The 18,977-nt window shown below is 39.0% G+C and overlaps 1 long non-coding RNA gene across 1 annotated transcript; it reads right to left on the reverse strand.

Moving 5' to 3' along the window:
- Positions 1 to 9,598: 9,598 nt before the first annotated feature.
- On the reverse strand, positions 9,599 to 18,817 carry LOC134810873 (uncharacterized). The gene is made up of 3 exons (XR_010159578.1): positions 18,729 to 18,817; positions 14,848 to 15,028; positions 9,599 to 9,873 (listed from the first exon to the last, which is right to left on the reverse strand). It is a non-coding gene; the product is annotated as an uncharacterized LOC134810873 (long non-coding RNA).
- Positions 18,818 to 18,977: the final 160 nt, after the last annotated feature.

Consider the following 18,977-nt stretch of genomic DNA (forward strand, 5'->3'; position numbering starts at 1 on the left):
ACAGCTAGAGAGAGGGGCCACCTTTCAAATGCATGTGCTTTTGCAGTTCGTTGTTGAATTATATGGTACCGGCCTGGGAATATAAAGGAGGGTTTTATATCTGCAGAGACAAGATCCCAGGGGTCCATGCTAATGCCTCACCTGTTTAACTCTTGTTCATATTCCCTTTAGGCCTTCAAGATAGACCAAGATCCTGTGTAGCAAATCCTAAGTAATAATTTCTGGTTCCTTGAATTTCATTCACCTAGTTTCAATTTCACTACTAACATACTTTGGTTCATAATATAAAAGGAAGGATTTATGTGCATATAGTAATTTCAAAAGGGGACTTGGTATCTATTCTTCTTAGTGTCTTTCTGCCCTTGAGCTCACAGGCCTTTGTAGATGATAAGAAAGTATATCTTGAAGGGTATTTTTTGACTTGTCCGGAGGGCTACCTTTCTGACTGATCAGCTTTAGAGAATTCCTATTGTCAGACAGTGAAAGTTTTGTCCAATCAGAAGCCTTAGGGAAGCTCTCCAGCAAGATTCTTTATACAGATCTGTGCAGAAAGATTAAAGGTCAAATATGAGAGGGATTTCCCTTTTCAGCAGCACTCAGCCAAAGAATTGAGCTAGGAGTAAACTCTTCAGTACAGAAATGCATTAGGAATTAGGTTCCAGGAATACAGAACTATTCCTCTAACGTTTGCATCGCCAAAATACAACGGGGTTTTTCTGGTGTTCCCGCCAGACCTTCATAAATGGGCCTTTCCTCCTTGGAACTGTCTGCAGTTCAGATAGGGTTCCCCACATGAGCAGTTAGGCAATAATAACTGGATAGATTTTCCCCAGGGATGATTAATGGCGGGTCAGAAATTTAGAAAAATAGGCAGTTTTTAAAACACACGGCTTTATACATTATAAAAAGTTTTAAAAATGTCTTTATTAAAATAACAGTTAAATGATTCTGTGCTTGTTGGTAGGATAAAGCTCTTTTCCTATGGGTTAATTGTGGCTGTGTCTTCTTTGAGTTTTGTATGGCTGAAAGTTGGCTGTGGAGTGTCTCTCTCACCAGCTCACCCTAAGAGACCTACCTTGCCTTGCTCATCTTGGGAGACATCTTTTTGTTGTTGTTGTTGTTGCCCAGGCTGGGGTGCAGTGTTGCGATCTCAGCTTACTGCAACTTCCGCCTCCCGGGTTAAGTGATTCTCTTGCCTCAGCCTCCTGAGTAGCTGGGATTACCGGCACCTGCCACCATGCCCAGGTAATTTTTGTATTTTTAGTAGAGATAGGGTTTCATCATGTTGCCCAGGTTGGTCTCGACCTCTTGACCTCAAATGATCTGCCTACCTTGGTCTCCCAAAGTTCTGGGATTACAGGCGTGAGCCACTGCACCTGGCCTTGCAAGGCATCTTTAACACATTTTCTTTATATTTATTAGTACTTTTTTTTTCCTTCAAGAAGCCAAAAAGAGGAACGGTGCATTGCCTAAAATTGGGTTTCCTGGGAAACAGACTCTGGACTGGAGCAAAGGAGTATGGCTGAGGAGTGTTCCTGGGATCAACACCTGTGGAACAAGAGGGAAGGAGGACCAGACAGAGAACCACAATGTAATCACCAAGAAGGCTGCATCTTGTCCTGATCCCACAGAGAGCTCTGGGCTGGAACAGCCCTGCAGAGTTGTCCTGGCTTGAGGCAAGGAGACAGGGCCTTCATCCAACCATGTGTGCCAAACCACCGGCTGTGTACTGCCCCTGGGGTGTGGGCATGGACCTGGCAGGGCAGCTTCCCTGGGTTAAGAGTAGCCCCCAGAGAGGGTCTTAGCTGAGAGCCTTGTACCTAATGCTCCCAACAGCTGGGGCAATGAGTCACTTAGTCCTGAAGGGAGACATCTGGGTGTCACACCATGGCAGCCACGCCACTCTCCTTATGTGGCTTAGCTCTTAAGGTATGCAAAAACGTGATGAAGCTCTTTCCCGTGGTACTCTCTGTTTCCTACCAACATATTTGTTTGGTTGATTTTGGGGATAAAGTTCCTCTATGTAGTGTGTCTGTGTGTGTGTGTTTGTGTGTAAGCCATATATCATATAGCTATCACATGATAACATATATACATTATATCATATATCATAATACAATATATACATGATCTATTTTTATATCTACCCTAGTGGGCTATGCTGGTATGCTTAGGATTTTATAGGTCTTTATGGATATCTAGAGGCAGACAAAATACTGGAGAGAAGAAGTACTTTTGAAATAAGTTTTTAAAAAACATGTCTGCTTTGAAAATCATCTGCCAGGTCTAGGTGTGGCCTGAAGGACCACAGAGTCCTCAGCTCTGGTTGTCCAAGTGTTCGTAGTCATATGATGACAAAGAAAGCATTTTCCCTCTGAGAGTGGTTTGTAACCACTTTGTGGAACTTGGACAGTAAAATGTGTTCTTAGACCAGAGAAGCACACACCTTGCTGAGGAGTGTTGGCTCAGAAACCTTGGTCAAGAGAACGGCCAAGTTCTAGAGGGCTGTGGGGGAAAAACTGGAGACCTGCAGGCTGTTCCAGTGTTGACTAGATCCTGCTGTTGAGTGACACATTTCCAAATTAATCAATTTGTGCAGTGCCTTAAATTTGTATAGTTTCCGACCTGACATTTTCATTATCCTGTTTGGGGTTGCTATTGCAAATTCTTCCAATATGATTTTATGGATGAGGATATAGAGGACTCATGAGATTAAGCCAGTTGCCCACGGTCTGTGTGGCTTAGAAGTAAGGCAATCATACGTTCCGGTTTGTTCGAAATGGTCCTCTGTTGTTTCAGTGTAATTGTTGGTTGTACCTCCTTTTTATTCACACGAGTTTCTTGGTTCAGATGATACATGATCTGGCTTTTGGGCTCAGGCTTCTTGACACTGAATCTGCCTCTCAGGCTTTCTCTAACACCTTGCAGTGGTCTTAGAAAGTTATAGTTTCTCAACTACATGTGGCTTCTGGGACCTGGAACAGTCTCTTCTCCACCAAGCAGGTGTTGGCTCTGCCAGGGTTCTGCCCACTGTCTTCCACAGCACCAGTCAGGAGAAACCAGAATCTATTGTATTTTCCACTAAGGGATTTTTTTTTCTCAAACATATATGATCACAAAAATCTGGCCCAAAAGAAACACAGATGTAAGGCAGAGTTTTTATTAGGTTAAGATTCTTTTTTTTTTTTTTTTGCATTCTTTTTTAGACTAGGGGAACTTGGACCTGTGCTGATTCTTATTACTGAGTTATGCTTTCTGGTAAGTGAATTAGCAGGTTAGATTCTGCCAGTCATCTTCAACCCTCTTCCCAGTGAGATACTCGGTCTTTACCCAGGAAATAGCAGTGTGAATACAGCCCCAGTGAGAAGAACCTATATTGCTCTTCCGGTATGGGGCTGTTGGCACCTTTTGATAGCAGCATTAGGTATGAGGCTGGCAGGATTATGTGTGAGGTTGGAGCCATATCTGAATAGTCAGAAATGCATTAACATCCAATGCATTCTGCATGAGGCTGCTCATGCATGATATATCATAACACTCAAAGTCATCAACAGCTCAAAAATTCCCCCAACCCCAAATAAACTGAAGTATTATCAAACCACCTTGGTTTGATACTTGTAAAAGCAATGATTGAGCATGTCTTTAGAAAAAATATTTTCTAATAGTTTAATATGACTCACACTTCAAAGCAACTATTTGATTGGCTCAACATTCAAAGTCTATTCATTGTAGGAATTATGACTCCTCTTGGACATCACCCTACGGACATCAGGCTCATCTTAGCAGTAAGCATCAATTGCTATTTTTGTTAATAATGATATTCCCCCCTTCCCTTGTTAATGGAATAAACAAAGAAGCCTTTTGGTTCGAATTTGGTTTGGAATAATTTGAGTGGTCTTTAAGAGCCACTAATTTTCAAAAACAACCTTAAAATTATGCCATTTAACAGTTTCTCCATCACATGATTGAAAGAGGAAAGAGAGATTTATTTTTCTAAGTGACATTTTAACCTACTGGGGTATGAGGGGGAGAGAGAGAGAGAGAGAAAAACTGGGGTCTCTTAAATGTGTGAAAACAACAAAGTCTCTTTGAGCTTTCACTTTTCATTAAAATACACAGCTAAAATACAGAATTAGAAAGCTCCCAATTTAAAAACTAACAAATGCACCAAAAGCAAAATCCAAGGGCCATAGAGGTCCTCCCAACATACCAGCCAGTGACCCTCCTGGCTGAGGTTCAGAAATGAACAGAAAACGCCACTCTTCTCTAAAAACAATTGGTATCATTTTGGTTTCCAAGTAACATTTCCATGTACAGCTGCATCAGATAGAATTCTCAGTTAAATAAATGACTCACTTAAGAATTAAAAGCACTGGAAAAGGCCAAAAAAAAAAAAAAAAGAAAGAAAGAAAAGAAATCTGTTAACTGTTGCTGTTCTCCCCTTGAATTCCTTGCCTGGCAGCTTTAGAAGAAGAGAGTAGAGAAGTCTCAGGTTGAGCTTGACATAGGTACGGAAAAGTCTCACTGGGCGATTTCTTATCTGAATTACTCAGGGCTGTGAAGATATAAAATATTTCAGTCACCACCATTTCTCCCATTCCAATTTAAGAATTTTCTGTCTTCGGTGGCATATTCAAGACATTTTCTTTCTTTCTTTTCTCACTATCCTCCCAGACACCTAGAATGTGTGGGTTCCTGCCCTTCCAATGTGGCCTTTTGGATCAATTCAGTGTGATGAGGCCATTTTCAAGAGAGACTTTTTGATAGGGCTTAAAAACTGTAAAACTGCAAGTTCTTAACATTACTATACAACATGTGAAACAGATATTCTCACCTTATTCTGAACCTGTCCCATTCTCTGGTATTTCACTTCATTCTGAACCTTTCCCATTCTCTGTTACCAACCTTGGATTCTGCGAAAGATTTGGAGATGGAGTGTATCTAGAGGGTACCTTAGTTGGTTACAAAGATTTACCTTTTCATTTTCACCCACATGTTTTGATATGACTGATTTAAATTACTTTTCCCCAAATGCCTGGCTTCAGAATAAGTCAGTTTACAGAAAAAAGAATTATATGCCCAAGAAATCATGGTGTAAAAAGTTCCAAGCTGGTTGTCAGGGGTCACCCCACCTTTTGGTATGCATTTCTTTTTGGCACCCTTCTCTTTCTGTGAAGATAAGCCTTTATCCCATGTGGGATGCTGTGAAGCACATAGCAAGGACTACTGGAGTCACCCTAAAACTTTTCTTGGGACAGAAAATAACTAGAAAAATTTCCTGTCATTTTCTTCTTCAGCCCAGCCACAATATATAAAAAGGAAAAATTGTAATGTTATTGGAAGAAACAGAAAAAGAAGGGAGCTCTGATGATCAAAACTGTATTTGGATGTTTGCCCAGAGATTATGTAGAGGTCTTTATTAGTGAATACAATAATGTTGATAGCATATGTGTGTATCATCTGAAATCTTACTTGTGCCTAAAGTCCTGATAAGATCTGCACAAAGCCCCCTTCCCATGTCCTGTGGAAATCCAAAGTGCTTTCCATGTTTCCTGTGGGTTCTTGGAAAGTGGGTGAGGGAATGGTGCTTATACCTCATGGGCTTTTCATTTCAGTCTCATACATCTGCTGAACTTTGGTAGGTTTTTAATTAACTTTTCACTTAATGCAAGTTGTCACTGTTTCCCATAATGCTGACCCAGATGTGGAACTTAGCTTTTTCCTATTATATCCACAAAAATTACATGCATATAGATGACACAAACAAATGGAAACACATTCCATGCTCATGGACGGGAAGAATCAACATCATGAAAATGACCATACTGCCCAAAGCAATCTACCAATTCAATATAATTCCTATCAAAATATCAACATCATTTTTCACAGAATTAGAAAAAAAAATCCCAAAATTCATATGGAACCAAAAAAGAGCCCAAATAGCCAAAGAAATCCTAAGCAAAAAAAAAAAAAACAAACCTGAAGGTATCACATTACCAACTTCAAATTATACTACAAGGCTATAGTAACCAAAACAGCATGATACTGGTATAAAAGTGGATACACAGACCAATGGAACAGAATAGAGAACCTGGAAATAAAGCCAAATACTTACAACCAACTGATCTTCAACAAAGCCTACAAAAACATAAATTGGGGAAAGACATCCTATTCAACGAATGGTGCTGGAAAAACTGGATAACTACATTTAGAGAATAAAACTGATTCCTGTCTCTCACCATACACAAAATTCAACTCAAGGTGAATTAAAACTGAAAATACAAAAATTCTGGAAGAAAATCTAGGAAAACTCTTCTGGACATTGCCTAGGCAAAGGATTTATGATTAAGACCCCAAAAGCAAATGCAACAAAAACAAAAATAAATAAATGGGACCTCATTGAACTAAAAAGCTTCTGCACAGCAAAAGAAATAATCCTCAGAGTAAAAAGACAACCCACAGAGTGGAGAAAATATTTGCAAACTATGCATCTGACAAAAGACTAATATCCAGAATCTACAAGGAACTCAAACAAATCAGCAAGAAATAAAAACAAATAATCCCACTAAAAAGTGGGCAAATGACATGAATAGCCATTTCTCAAAAGAAGATATACAAATGACCAAAAAAAAAAAAAAAAGAAAAAAAAAAAAGCTCAACATCACTAATCATCAGGGAAATGCAAATTAAAATCACAGTGAGATACCACCTTACCCCAGCCAGAATGGCCATTACTAAAAAGTCAAAAAACAATAGATGTTAGCATGGATGTGGTAAAAAAATAAGCAAACACTCATATACTGCAGGTGGGAACGTAAATTAGTACAACCTCTATGGAAAATAGTATGGAGATTTCTCAAAGAACTAAAAGCAAATCTACAATTCTATCCACTACTGTGAATCTATCCAAAGGAAAAGAAGTCATTATATTAAAAAGGCACCTGCATGTGTATGTTTATTGCAGCACAATTTATAATACCAAAGATGTGGAACCAACCTATCAACCGATAACTGAACAAAGAAAACAGGGAATATGTACACCATGGAATACTACTCAGCCCTGAAAAAAATAAAGTAATATCTTTTGCAGCAATTTGGATGGAACTGGGGGCCTTTATTCCAAGTGAAGTAACTCAGGAATGAAAACCCAAATACTGTGTGTTCTCACTTATAAATGGGAGCTAAGCTATGGGTACACAAAGGCATATGGAGTGGTATAATGAACACTGGAGAAAGAGAAGCAGGAAGGCTGGAAAGGAAGTGAGGGATTAAAAAAAGTACATATTGGGCACAATGTACCCTACTCTGGTGACAGGTGCACTAAAATTTCAAAATTCACCACTGTACAATTCATCCATGTAACGAAAAATCACTCGTGCCCCTAAACTATTGAAATAACTTTAAGAAAGAAAGAAACCCAGATACTGCATGTTCTCACTTATAAGTGGGAACTAAACATTGAGTACACATGGGCACAAAGATGGGAACAATAGACACTGAGGCCTACTTGAGTGGGGAGGGTGGGAGGAGGAGGTTGAGGGTCAAAAAACTACCTATTGGGTACTATGCTCACTACCTAGGTGATAAAATCACCAAACTCTGGTAACACGCAGTTTACTCATGTAACAAACATGCACATGTACCCCGTGAACCTAAAGCAAAAACTGAGAAAAGAAAAAAAGTTACATTTATAAATTCTTGTGTGTAGAGAATTTCATGAAATTATGGGAGAACAGAAGTGTAGGTAGGGATTGAAGGACAACAATGTGCTTCATCTCAGAATTCAAACTATTTCACACATAATATTCCTGAACTTAAATGTCTTTAAGCATCAGGTATTTAATATTAAAATTGAGAAAAATTCAAATTTTGAAATATTTAAATTATACAGACAAAAATACCTAGTAAAATGAAGACCAGTGTACCTGCGCCTAATGCTGCAATGAACTCCTTTTTGCTTTTCCTTGACACCTGTGTGATCTCATCCTGAAGGGATATACCTAAAAGCCACCTAAAAGCCAAGCAGTTGATGGCTGCTTCATCACTCCCAGAGCCCCTGGACTCATGGTACTTGCTGTTTCAAATCTCTTCCTTTTTCATTTGTCTTCCTCCCTCCTTTTTATGTAAAATATCTCCTGAAACTCAAAATTATCCATCTTCTCTCCTCCCTCCCTTCCTTCCTTCCTCCCTCCCTCCCTCCCTCCCTCCCTTCCTTCCTTCCTTCCTTCCTTCCTTCCTTCCTTCCTTCCTTCCGAGGAATTCAGCTCTTTCTAGCTCTCACCCTAAGCTCAGTTCCTGGTTCATCTTTGCATATGTGATTCCATTAGGACATTCTGCAGGACCAAACCAAACCAAACCAAACCAAACCAAACAAAACAAAACTTTCTTTTAATAAGGCCATTGCCTTTAGAAAGCAGTTGTGATTGTAAAAGAAACTTGATGTCTTCATTACTTTTGGGAAAGGAATCTATAGGATGATGATTTTCTATATCTCTTGGTCTAGGGGACAATCTTCTGCTTGTGAGATTTTGTCTGGAAAAATAAAATGCACTATTTATTCATTCAACATTTATTATACACATGTTTACCTGGCACTGTTCTTATAAGTGTGGCAGGATCACAAAGTTGAATAGGATCTAAATACTTCTTAATCTAGTCATGGAAATAAACATACAAGTAAATACTTATAATACTTAAAAAATTTTTCCTCCAAGTGTGAAACGGAGTACTGTGGAAATATTGAAAAAGGAATGTTAAATTTAGTGAGAATATGAGAAGTCTTCAAAAGAAGCAGCGGAAATAATAATCACAAGGTGTGGAGCCTAATAGTCTAATGTGTTTGGAATTGACAAGGAACCGGGTTGCCAAATTTCAGAATCTTGGAAGGAAAATTGAGAAGCGGTAGCAAGTAAGGTAAACTGGTGCCAGATTTTGCGTGGTTGTATACACCAGGCTCAGCTGTTTGAATTTTAATCCATAAGCAATGGAGGAGCCACAAGAGTTTTAAAAATGAAGGCATTATTATATTTCATCTGGGTTTTTAAGAAAAGACTAACATCTGTCTGTAAACTCTGACAACTTAGGTCACTGTTGTGGTGTTCCAGGGGAGAATGTAGAGAAATGGAACTAATTTTGTTTGGGAGAAATGGATGAAAAGTAATTCAGAAAAATTTGATGACTAATGAGGATTTAGCATCATTAAACACAATGGTCCTATCTGTGTGTGGGATGAAAGGAGGGAAGGGTGGAGGATACGAAGAATCCTAACTTGGAAGGCTAAGTAGGTCAGCATGCCATTCTCCAAGAAAGGGAGTTTGGGAAGAGGAACAAGTCTTTACTGGAAGGTTATAAATTTGGTTTAGGCAACTCTTTTAATGTCAATTATTTATTAGGCACAGAATAAGAGTTGTCTGTCTGTGGTCAGTGGAACTATGGTTTAGTATTAAGAAGAGGTAAGACTTCAGAGAGAGGTTTTGGGGAGAGTTTCAGTATGGTCAAAAGTAGCAGAGAAATCTAGGAAGATAATACAGAATACAACTCATATGAAATTGGCAATTAGGGATCGTTGCAGATAATTTTCAAGAGCAAAGCCAGTGGTGGTATGGTAGAAAAGACCTTAGTTGAATGACTGGAAGTTGGTGTGGTAGACACTGCTAATATTGCAAATATCTACTCTCCCAGTCTTTGTCAACAGATCCTTGGTTTTATTCAAAGGGCCATGAGCAGCTAGGGATGAACATGTGAGATATTTTTGGTCAATGAGACATATGTAGAAGTCTGTTGGAGATTTCTGAGAAAGTTTGTGGATCTTGACAGGCATTGCTTCTTTTCATTTTTCCTCTTTGCTCTTCCTGCTTCTTCTGTCCTAGAATACTATAAGAGACAACAAAGATGACAATGATTGTCTACACATTTAGGGTGATGAGAAAGATAGCATTGTGGAGCCCTGAACTGATTCTGACCAATCTGCCTCTAGAGACCTTCTTTTGTAAGTCAAACAAACTGTTGAATAGCTTTAATCAGATAACCTAGGGCTTTATTAGCTGGGTGTCTTTTCATGATCAGAAGCTAAATCCTCAAGTTGGTATTAAACCTGGCCATTGACAACAAAGAGTCTCGGAGACTTAAAGTTGAAGGCAAGATCCACTTGCCATCCATTTATTAATTATTCTATGGCCACTGACATCAAAATAGTTTGGGGTAGCTCTAAAAATGCAAATGCCAGGTCATACCTATAGACTAACTGCATCGGACTATCTGGGAATGGAGCCCAGAAATCTACTTTTAATGCACTGAAGTTTGAGAAATACAGCATAGATTATGATTCTTCTATGCCACTTTCAGATTCATGCATGTTCGCTACACTATACACAGCCTGTGAAAGTGAGTTTGTGTCATTCCACTGGGGATGGATGGTTATGCCTATATCTGGATAAGTTAAAGAAACAATTAAAGAGCTAATTGGAAATCTAGTCATTAGAAAAGTCAGGCTTGGATGCTGACATGCTCTAGGTTGATTCTATAATACACAACATCAATACCTAGTGCCTTTCAAGTCTATGAAGGAATGGGAGATCTTGAGGGCTACTGAATAACTGAAGGGAAAACAATTAGGGTGTGAATCTTTTCCTCTCCCTCCTCAATGAGCCCACAGGCACAGGCACATGTGATATCTCTGGGGAAAGCAGTAAGAAATATTCCCATAGAGATAAGGAAGGGTGGGGGGAAGATTGGAGTTCAAAGCAAAGTTGGATAGTTTCATCATCTATGTTTTCAGCAATTAGTCAAGTTTTCACACCACGCTATAGTTCTCGTTTGGGTCACTAGACTATTATTATATGCTTCCGCCTGCCATTTTAATTTTAAGTAACTTAGCAGATTTTTTTCTTCTTATGTTAACACAGGTAACATCTAGCAAGCAGTTTACATTGACCCTGTACAACAACCAAAAGTGGATAAAGTTTTGACTTGTTTATTTGTAGTTTCTTTCTTTGAACGTGGAGTGTCTGAAGAGATTTTTTTTCCAGTATGGTATGTTGTCTAAATGGAAATATTCTGCAAAGTAATGACATAAGGATAAAACCAAGATAGAGAGCTGACATCATTATGTTTGACAGAGCATATACAGGACTTATTCTGAAATTGAAGTGATCAAAGCTAACCTCACGAAAAAATGCAAACCCTCAAATGTTGTATGAAAATATACATAAACCAAATTTGTAAAGCAATACTAATGACATTTTTTAAAAAGTAAACTCCCTCTAAAAAGACTCATCAGCTCCACTGTAGTCCAAAAGCTTGTTGGGTGGCAGAAATGATGATGATTGAAACCTGAGACGTCAGCAAAACTCTTTCACATCTTCAAAAATGTGAAAACAAACCTTAAGGCAAAATGTTAAAAATAGGCTCATTTTGGTGAAATGAAGCTGTTTGAATAAATAAAATTAATAGTTTGTATCTAAACCATCTGTGGTGTGAAATGGGAAGTCATATAGAAAAGTCCTTAGAGACTTCTGATCGCTCTACATTAGAAAGGAGAAGGGGCGGGGAAAAAATGGGACCTCCTTCTATCTCTATGGGAATTAACAAAGTGATCAGCAAAGGGAAGCTGCAGGCCAACTTGCTCTGGTTGCAGGCAATCTGGCTTTTCCAGCTGTCCAGAAGTCGAAGGTAAATGTTCTGAAAACACAAGACCAGAATCATTTCAGTAAACCAATAGGTAGTATAAAGTAACAGATTCTCCTGGAAGTAAGGAAAGAAAGGAGGAGAGAGAGAAAGAGAGAGGGGCACCTAAACTCCCAGAGACTTAGTACTATAAAGGACTGTCACTTCTGTTATGTTGGGCTCCTGAAACCACATCATGAAACCAGATGTTAAAAATGACCCAACTCAACAGCTAGAATGGCTTTGTAGGTGTAAGTATTTTGTAATAGTACCCGGAAATTGCAGTTTCATTTAGACACATTGTTCTTTCTTTTGTTCATGTATGAAACTCTTGCTAAGACCAGATTTAGGTTTCTGTGGGTCTATCTTGATAAAAAACAAAAACAAAGTAAAATATGAAATACCCCAGAATTGGTTCCAAATTTGTAGAGAGATGAATTCTGAGGATTTTTCTCAGGCTAGAGAAACCAGATAGTCCTCGCAAAGGCAAATCTAGTAAGATAAAAGTACAGGCTGCTTTTATACAGGACAATTTCTACACATCTGTGCATTATACCAAGACGTTAGGTTTCTGGAGGGACTTTACCCATGGACCACAAGCAATGGGGATAACTTCGTTGGTTTTTGGGTAATCATAGTGGGGTCCCAACAGTTTGTTGAGGACCCCTCACTTAATTCATTGGCTTTATCAGATTCAGTCTTGGAATTGGTATACCCCTTCATCTCCCACACTTAGTTAACTCGTCTGAATAATCAAATAATTACAGGTCAATGGGAAGCAACCAAACTTATAAAAGAGCTATGAAGAGTAAGTGTGCCACATGCTGTCCTACAAAACATGACAGGAATACATGTAAGGGATTTTTTTCCCTGCCCCTACCCTGGCCTTTCTTTGATTCTATTTAAAGCAGTATTGAGTATTTTTGGGATTAAACGTTGAAGCTGTAGTCTTGTAATTTGGTTAGCAACAATGTGCTTTAAATCCAGTGATAGAACTCTTGCTTTGCTGTAAGGTCTGAGGTACCTTTGGAGCAAGTAAGAGGGTGTATTTCTTTACAATCTGGCATTTGGCCTAATTTCTCAGTGTGAGCAGGCCTCTGCGGAGAGAGTTCTTGCCCTAGAAAATGACCACAGTGCCCTTAAGCCCAGAGCTATTTTAGAACTTAGAACACTCAATGACTTATGGTCACAGATTAATTTTTAAGTAAATTCTGTCCTCTTGATTTTTCTTTGTCCACAGACTGGGCTTCAGAGCCAGACTCAGTGGGGCTGAGGCAAACGCACACCTTTCTTGTATTCTCAATGTCTATAGTCACTTTATTTCTCTGATTGTAAGTGCTGAATTAGTGTTATTTCTCATCCCACTACCACCCCCCATTGTGATATGTGGAAAGGACCGGAGAGACAGCTTTGGGGTGCTCATGGTGGAAAGTGACATATTCAGGGATGAGCGGATGGCTCATTTGTCTGTACCTTGGAATCTGGCTGGATTTGATCCTGATTCAAATGTCAAGCATCAGAGTGCATCAACAGCAGAGACACCAAAATGAAGTTATTTAAAAGTTAAACGTTGGTAAACACCTGCTTGAAATGTCCTTGTAGACAGCTTAGCTTCTAAGCCACCTCCCTCCTTCCCCCAACCCCATGCCTTAGAGTGTAATGGAAAGTGCCGGCAGAGAAAGGGTTAAGAGATGACAATGTCCTTTTGCATCTGCTCTGACAACTTAGTCCTGCCTGATGCAATGCAAAAAGGCTGAGATTAATCCCCCCAAAAGCAGTCATATTGGAAAGGCTAATGTGACTTTCACCACGACACTGGGCCCTTTGTAGTCTGATGTTTAATTCCATTGGAATGTTATTCTTTCCATTGCTTTTCTGACTATACTTGGATTTGAAACTACCAGGTCTTATTCCAGTACAAAACTCAATCTGCCTTGTGTTTGACAGACTTCAAAACATCCAAATCTGTTTTATTCTACGGGTTTCCACTGAATCAAAAAGCGAGGTGCATGCTTTACCAAGTAAGTGGCTTGTCCTCCTTCAGAGTTCTTGGGAGAAATCCCAGTTCCAACGCTAAAGATGAATGGCCACTACTGAATTTCTCAGCATCCCACTGTGGGGTCTTTTCCTAGCTATATGGCAGATATGGCATGTGCCTGGCCTGAAGAAACAAAACATTAATTTTGGAATTCTGATGGCTTTAAACCTTTGATCATCACTTTCTAACTGTCTTTAAAACATTTTGCCTACAACAGTTGCAAGCTGTGGTTTTTTTGTCTGTGTGAGGTGACTAACAGTGCTACCGCTACCGCTCTCTATGTGGGGAGTGTATTCATCTAGCACCCAAAACCACCTACTGGCTTCCGGCACCTCTTATCAGCTAAGCCATCAGCCCTGAGCTGACATTTCAGCATTCAGAAGCTCCCTACCCCCACCAGAAGTAAGTGACAGGAGGAGAAAAAAGCTCATTTGGCAATAGTTTGCTTTTGCTGTTTGGCCTGGAGAAAGACATTCAGAGTGGTAGAAGATTGTTTAGGAACAGCTGGCGAGCACCAGGGTGTGAGGCTGATTTTCAGATATGACAGCCACTTACAGGAATGCTGCCAGATACAGCTGTTTAAAAGCCTTAATAAACAGCAAGTCAATACTAATCTTTGCCAAATTAATCTTTTCCCTGACAGCCTATCAGAGCAATTATGTTTGGGCTTATTGTAAACATACAATTGTCAAACAGGGACGCTCCAGACTTTAAAATACTGTAGTTTGGTTCATACTCTTTCTTTAGAATGGTATTTTTGTTTTCTCTGTAGTATCATTAAGTCTTTCCATTTTATTTTCTAGTCACTGTTCTTTTCTTCTGGCCTCATGTCAGTGTGAATAAAATTTCACTTTCAAATGTCTTTGCTAGCAAGCTGTTAATAAAATGTGAAATGATTCCTGCTGGTGGGCTTCATTAATTAGGCGCAACTCTGACCGTGCTGAAATATAACAGGTCATTGTTCTCAGTTGTCTCCCATCCGGGAACAAGAACTTCATCTTCACTTCTTCTCATCTACTACATTGCAGGCTGATGCTGGATACAAATGACAAGATGTTTGGCTAAGTATGAAATGAGAAGGCAAAGTCTAATCTCTCTGTGTACACGTAGATTGCCAAGTGTGTCTAACTTGGGTTTGAAGTTACCTCTTCCTCCCGCGGCTCCCAGCCTTCCTCCTCCGTGGTTGGTGAGGTTAGGGGGCTCCCCATCCCCTTTCTCCAAGCAATGGTCTTGTGTACAGATTTGGAGACTTTTTTTTTGTTAGGAAAGGTTTTCCACACTGGGAAATGATTCCAAATAAAAGTAGAGAAATCGCCTTTGAAAATCCTAAAAAATAGAACCAGGAAATACAGTCTTTTCCTTGCTTCACCAAGTCATACTAACACTTGGTAATTAGAAAAAAAAAATTCAGTATCCTGTTCATCAATAGTTTAATTTAGAATCCATGAAACTTGTCTCCTGAATGTTCTCTCTTGTGTTTGACACCCTACATGTCTAGCACCTCTTTTCTCCCTTCTTATTTTCTTGGTGAGACTAGTGTGTATTAGATCTTTTACTTTTGTCACAAATAGAAAAGCTCTTGTTCAACTATGTAGGCCAAAAAAATATGGCATAACTCATTTTGAAATTCTTTCAATCTTTTTGTAACCCTAGGTTTTTAATGAAACATTTGCATCTTCACTCCTAATGCTTGCCTGTAATATTCAATTCCCATCTATATTTAAAGAGGCTTTAAATCATCAAGAAAACACCATACAATTCCTGTTGAGGATAATTGATGATGTTTTATTGATCTTTCTTTGTATCATTGCATTTTTTGTGCACCTACTGTGTGCTATGACATTCCAAGTTGTTTTGGAGATAAGGAAATTGTTGAATTTCAGGCAGACAAAGAGATTTTTACCATGGGGTGACTCACATGAATTCAACCATTAAGTGGAAGGGTGACTTAGATTTAGAGGTTAAACTCATGATACGAATTTTTCACCTTGCCTTGCCACTATTTTAATATTTAATAATCAGCAAAAGAGATGAATTTTCTGTTTCTATCCTTCCTTGAAAATAACAATTATGGCTGGACATGGTGGCTCATGCTTGTAATCCCAGCACTTTTGGGAGGCTGAGGCACGTGGATCGCTTGAGCCCAGGAGTTCAAGACCAGCCTGGGCAACATGGCAAAACCCTGTCACTGCAAAATATAGAAAAAAATTAGCCAGGCATGTTGGCATGCACCTGTGGTCCCAGCTACTTGGGAGGCTGAGGTGGGAGGATTGGTTGAGCCCGGGACGTAGAGGTTGTGGTGAGCCAAGATTGTGCCACTGCACTCCAGCCTGGGTGACACAGTGAGGCCCTGTCTCCAGAAAAAAAAAAAAAAAAGAAATAAAAGAAAAAAAAAAAGAAAATGACAATTATGAGTGGAATAAGAAAATGTAGGTCAAATCTCTATTTAACGGATAAACATGAGGACGTCTATGTTTAACAAAAACTTTCTGTTCCAGCAGATAACCTATTTATTACAAATGTTCATATGAATTTTTTACTATAACAAAGAAATATGAATGGCTCTTGGGATTTACTGGTAATTTAAAATATTCCTTGTTTAATATAACATACCTGTCTAGGACTCATTCTAAGTGGGGTACCTTGTAAACAAACATAATTGATTATTCCTTTGAGCATTTTCTCCCAGGACTTGGTAAAGTACTTCTAATTCCATTTGAAATTACATATCAAGTTATAGTCAAAACCCCATTGTCTCTAATTCCCACACCTTTTGGTTGAATCATATGAAATTACCATTTCGTAGATAAAACAGGTCAAATATTAGCAATTTCATATGGTTCAGTCTAATCACTTTTCCAATGAGTGGGACAACTCTTTTGCAAAGGGCAAGAGATCCACAGAAAAGGGATTGGTTGTTGATGAGCTAATTTTAAGTCATGCATTCATAAGTTTAAGAAATATCTTAGTAATGAATCCGAGCCAGAGTATACGTTGACCCTTGATTAACAAGGGTTTGAAGCAAGCAAGTCCACTTATGTGCAAATTTTCTTTCGTCTCTGCCACATCTGAGACAGTGAGACTAACCCCCTTCTTCCTCCTCCTCCTCAGCCTATACAATATGAAGAAGAGGATGAAGACCTTTATGATAATCCACTTCCACTTATTGACACCAGTCAATAACACTTATTTCTCTTCTTTATGATTTTCTTAATAACATTTTCTTTTCTCCAGCTTACTTTAAGAATACAGTATATAATACATAAAACATAGAAAATATGTGTCACTCAACTGATTATGTTATCAGTAAGGCTTCTCCTCAACAATAGGCTATTAGCAGTTAAGTTTTGCGGGGGTCAAAGTTGCATGGGCATTTTCAACTGCGTGGGTGTGGGGAGGAGTTGGTGCCCCGACCTCTGCATTGTTCGAGGGTTGACTGTATTGCTTTGGTGGCCACGGCTTCCTATGGACTGCTTGTGGTCCATGCAGACAGGCCTCTTTGCGTTTAACACAAATAATAAAAATAATCACAGAGACCAACTTCATCCTTGGCTATAATTTGACTAACTGGAAGTCATTATTTGACTCATTTTGCCTTATCAACTCGGTCACATTTGAATGGGAATCAGGATTTTTGAATTATTCTTTCCTAATCATTTCTCGATTATGTTAGAGACACAACTCAACCCACTCCTACACACTCTCGAAATTTTTTCTTTTTCTAATCAGCTATAATTTTGGTTTTGGTGTGTTGGTGAAGAAATCTGTCGTTCCACAGTGTTGCTGCTATCTCTCAGAATGACTTTACTGATGGTGCTGGAAATCTTTGGAGTGCTTCAGCAGAGAACTCGGTGTGCACCCCCACTGTTCCTCTCAGCTACAAGCTCCAAGCCGCTGGGCTACTGTGCCCAGGGTGGATTCTGGCTTTCTGAAAGATGGGGATTTCCTAGGCAACAGCTCACTATACTAGAGCCTCAGGTTAGTGAGAGGGCATTCTCAGAGTTTCAGGAAAGAACATTTGTGGCCATGGCGGCCATTAACCCCCACTCTGCCTGATCACTTCCACCATAAAATTTATTTGGGATTTCTCATCTGACTAGGCTTGCTTTTTAGAGACTGATGGATCACCAAATAGAATACGGTCACGCATAATAACAGTTTTATTGATGATGTGTTTTCTTTTATTTACATTTGTTTTTACTGTATTTGGTATTGAATTTCAACACTCTCTACCCTGGTCACACAGCTGCTCTAGAAAAGCTGTAAACAACACGGCACTGTGCTTTCCTGCACAAACCGCCTGTTAAAGTCAAAGCTGCTCATTCTCCTCCCAGTAATTACCTTCTCAGTTTAGACTTAATGCAAGTGAAATTTTTACTTTATCATAATATAATAAATAAAAGACATTAGTTAATTAGTAGTGCTGGTATATTTCTAAAATACTAAACAGACAAACAATAAACTGTGAACTTAATCACATGAGTTCTTATACAGTTTCAAGACAGGAAAATTAGAGCTCTCAGCTACAGTCATTTTAATAATCACATGGATCTGCATTATTTATTAGTTATTACATGCTCAAGTGATTCAAGGTTGTACAATGCCTAAAATCATTCCAAAGCAAGCATACCTTTTGTCTGTTTAATTCTGAGTGGATTACACAATGCATATATTTGTATTTAGTTAAACTGCTAAATTTATTTCACATATTCCAAGAAAGAGACATCAGCCATTCTCTTGGTTTCCAACCAGACTAACTTTCTTGATATGATCCCCTAAAAAGGAGTAAATCTGCTAGCTTTTTCTTTTTTTAATGTGAAAGCTATGCAAGCCCTCAGGCAGATTCTCAAGCACTTTTGGTTCCCTAGCAAATCTCTGGTACCTTAAGAATCCTCTTGGAAGACCCAGGAATTCTGGAATGAGTAGTAGCTTGTAGAGGCACAAAAGACAGCAAGAATCTCAATTTCTATCAACAGCTTTCAAATTTGGATGGCTTTCCCTTTTCTTTTGCTATCTGGTTACTCACCTTTCATTTTTAGATGCTTCCCTTTCACTTCTTCCAGCCCCTAGTTCAATTCTTAAATGCTTTCTGGATTTTGTGAAAAGCATGCAGCTTGAGGAAGTTTGGTTTGACTTTTACTTTTTTGCGGGGGGCGGGGGGTGGTGGTTCAGAATTGACTAGAACCAGCTGAGAACCAAGAAGTAACCTTTTTAAGACAGAGGACCTGTCTGTTTGTTTAGTCTTGGAGCTTGTGTGACTTGGAGGGCAATTCTG

Source organism: Pan troglodytes, chromosome 7 (assembly GCF_028858775.2).
Source record: "Pan troglodytes isolate AG18354 chromosome 7, NHGRI_mPanTro3-v2.0_pri, whole genome shotgun sequence".
Lineage (NCBI taxonomy): Eukaryota > Metazoa > Chordata > Mammalia > Primates > Hominidae > Pan > Pan troglodytes.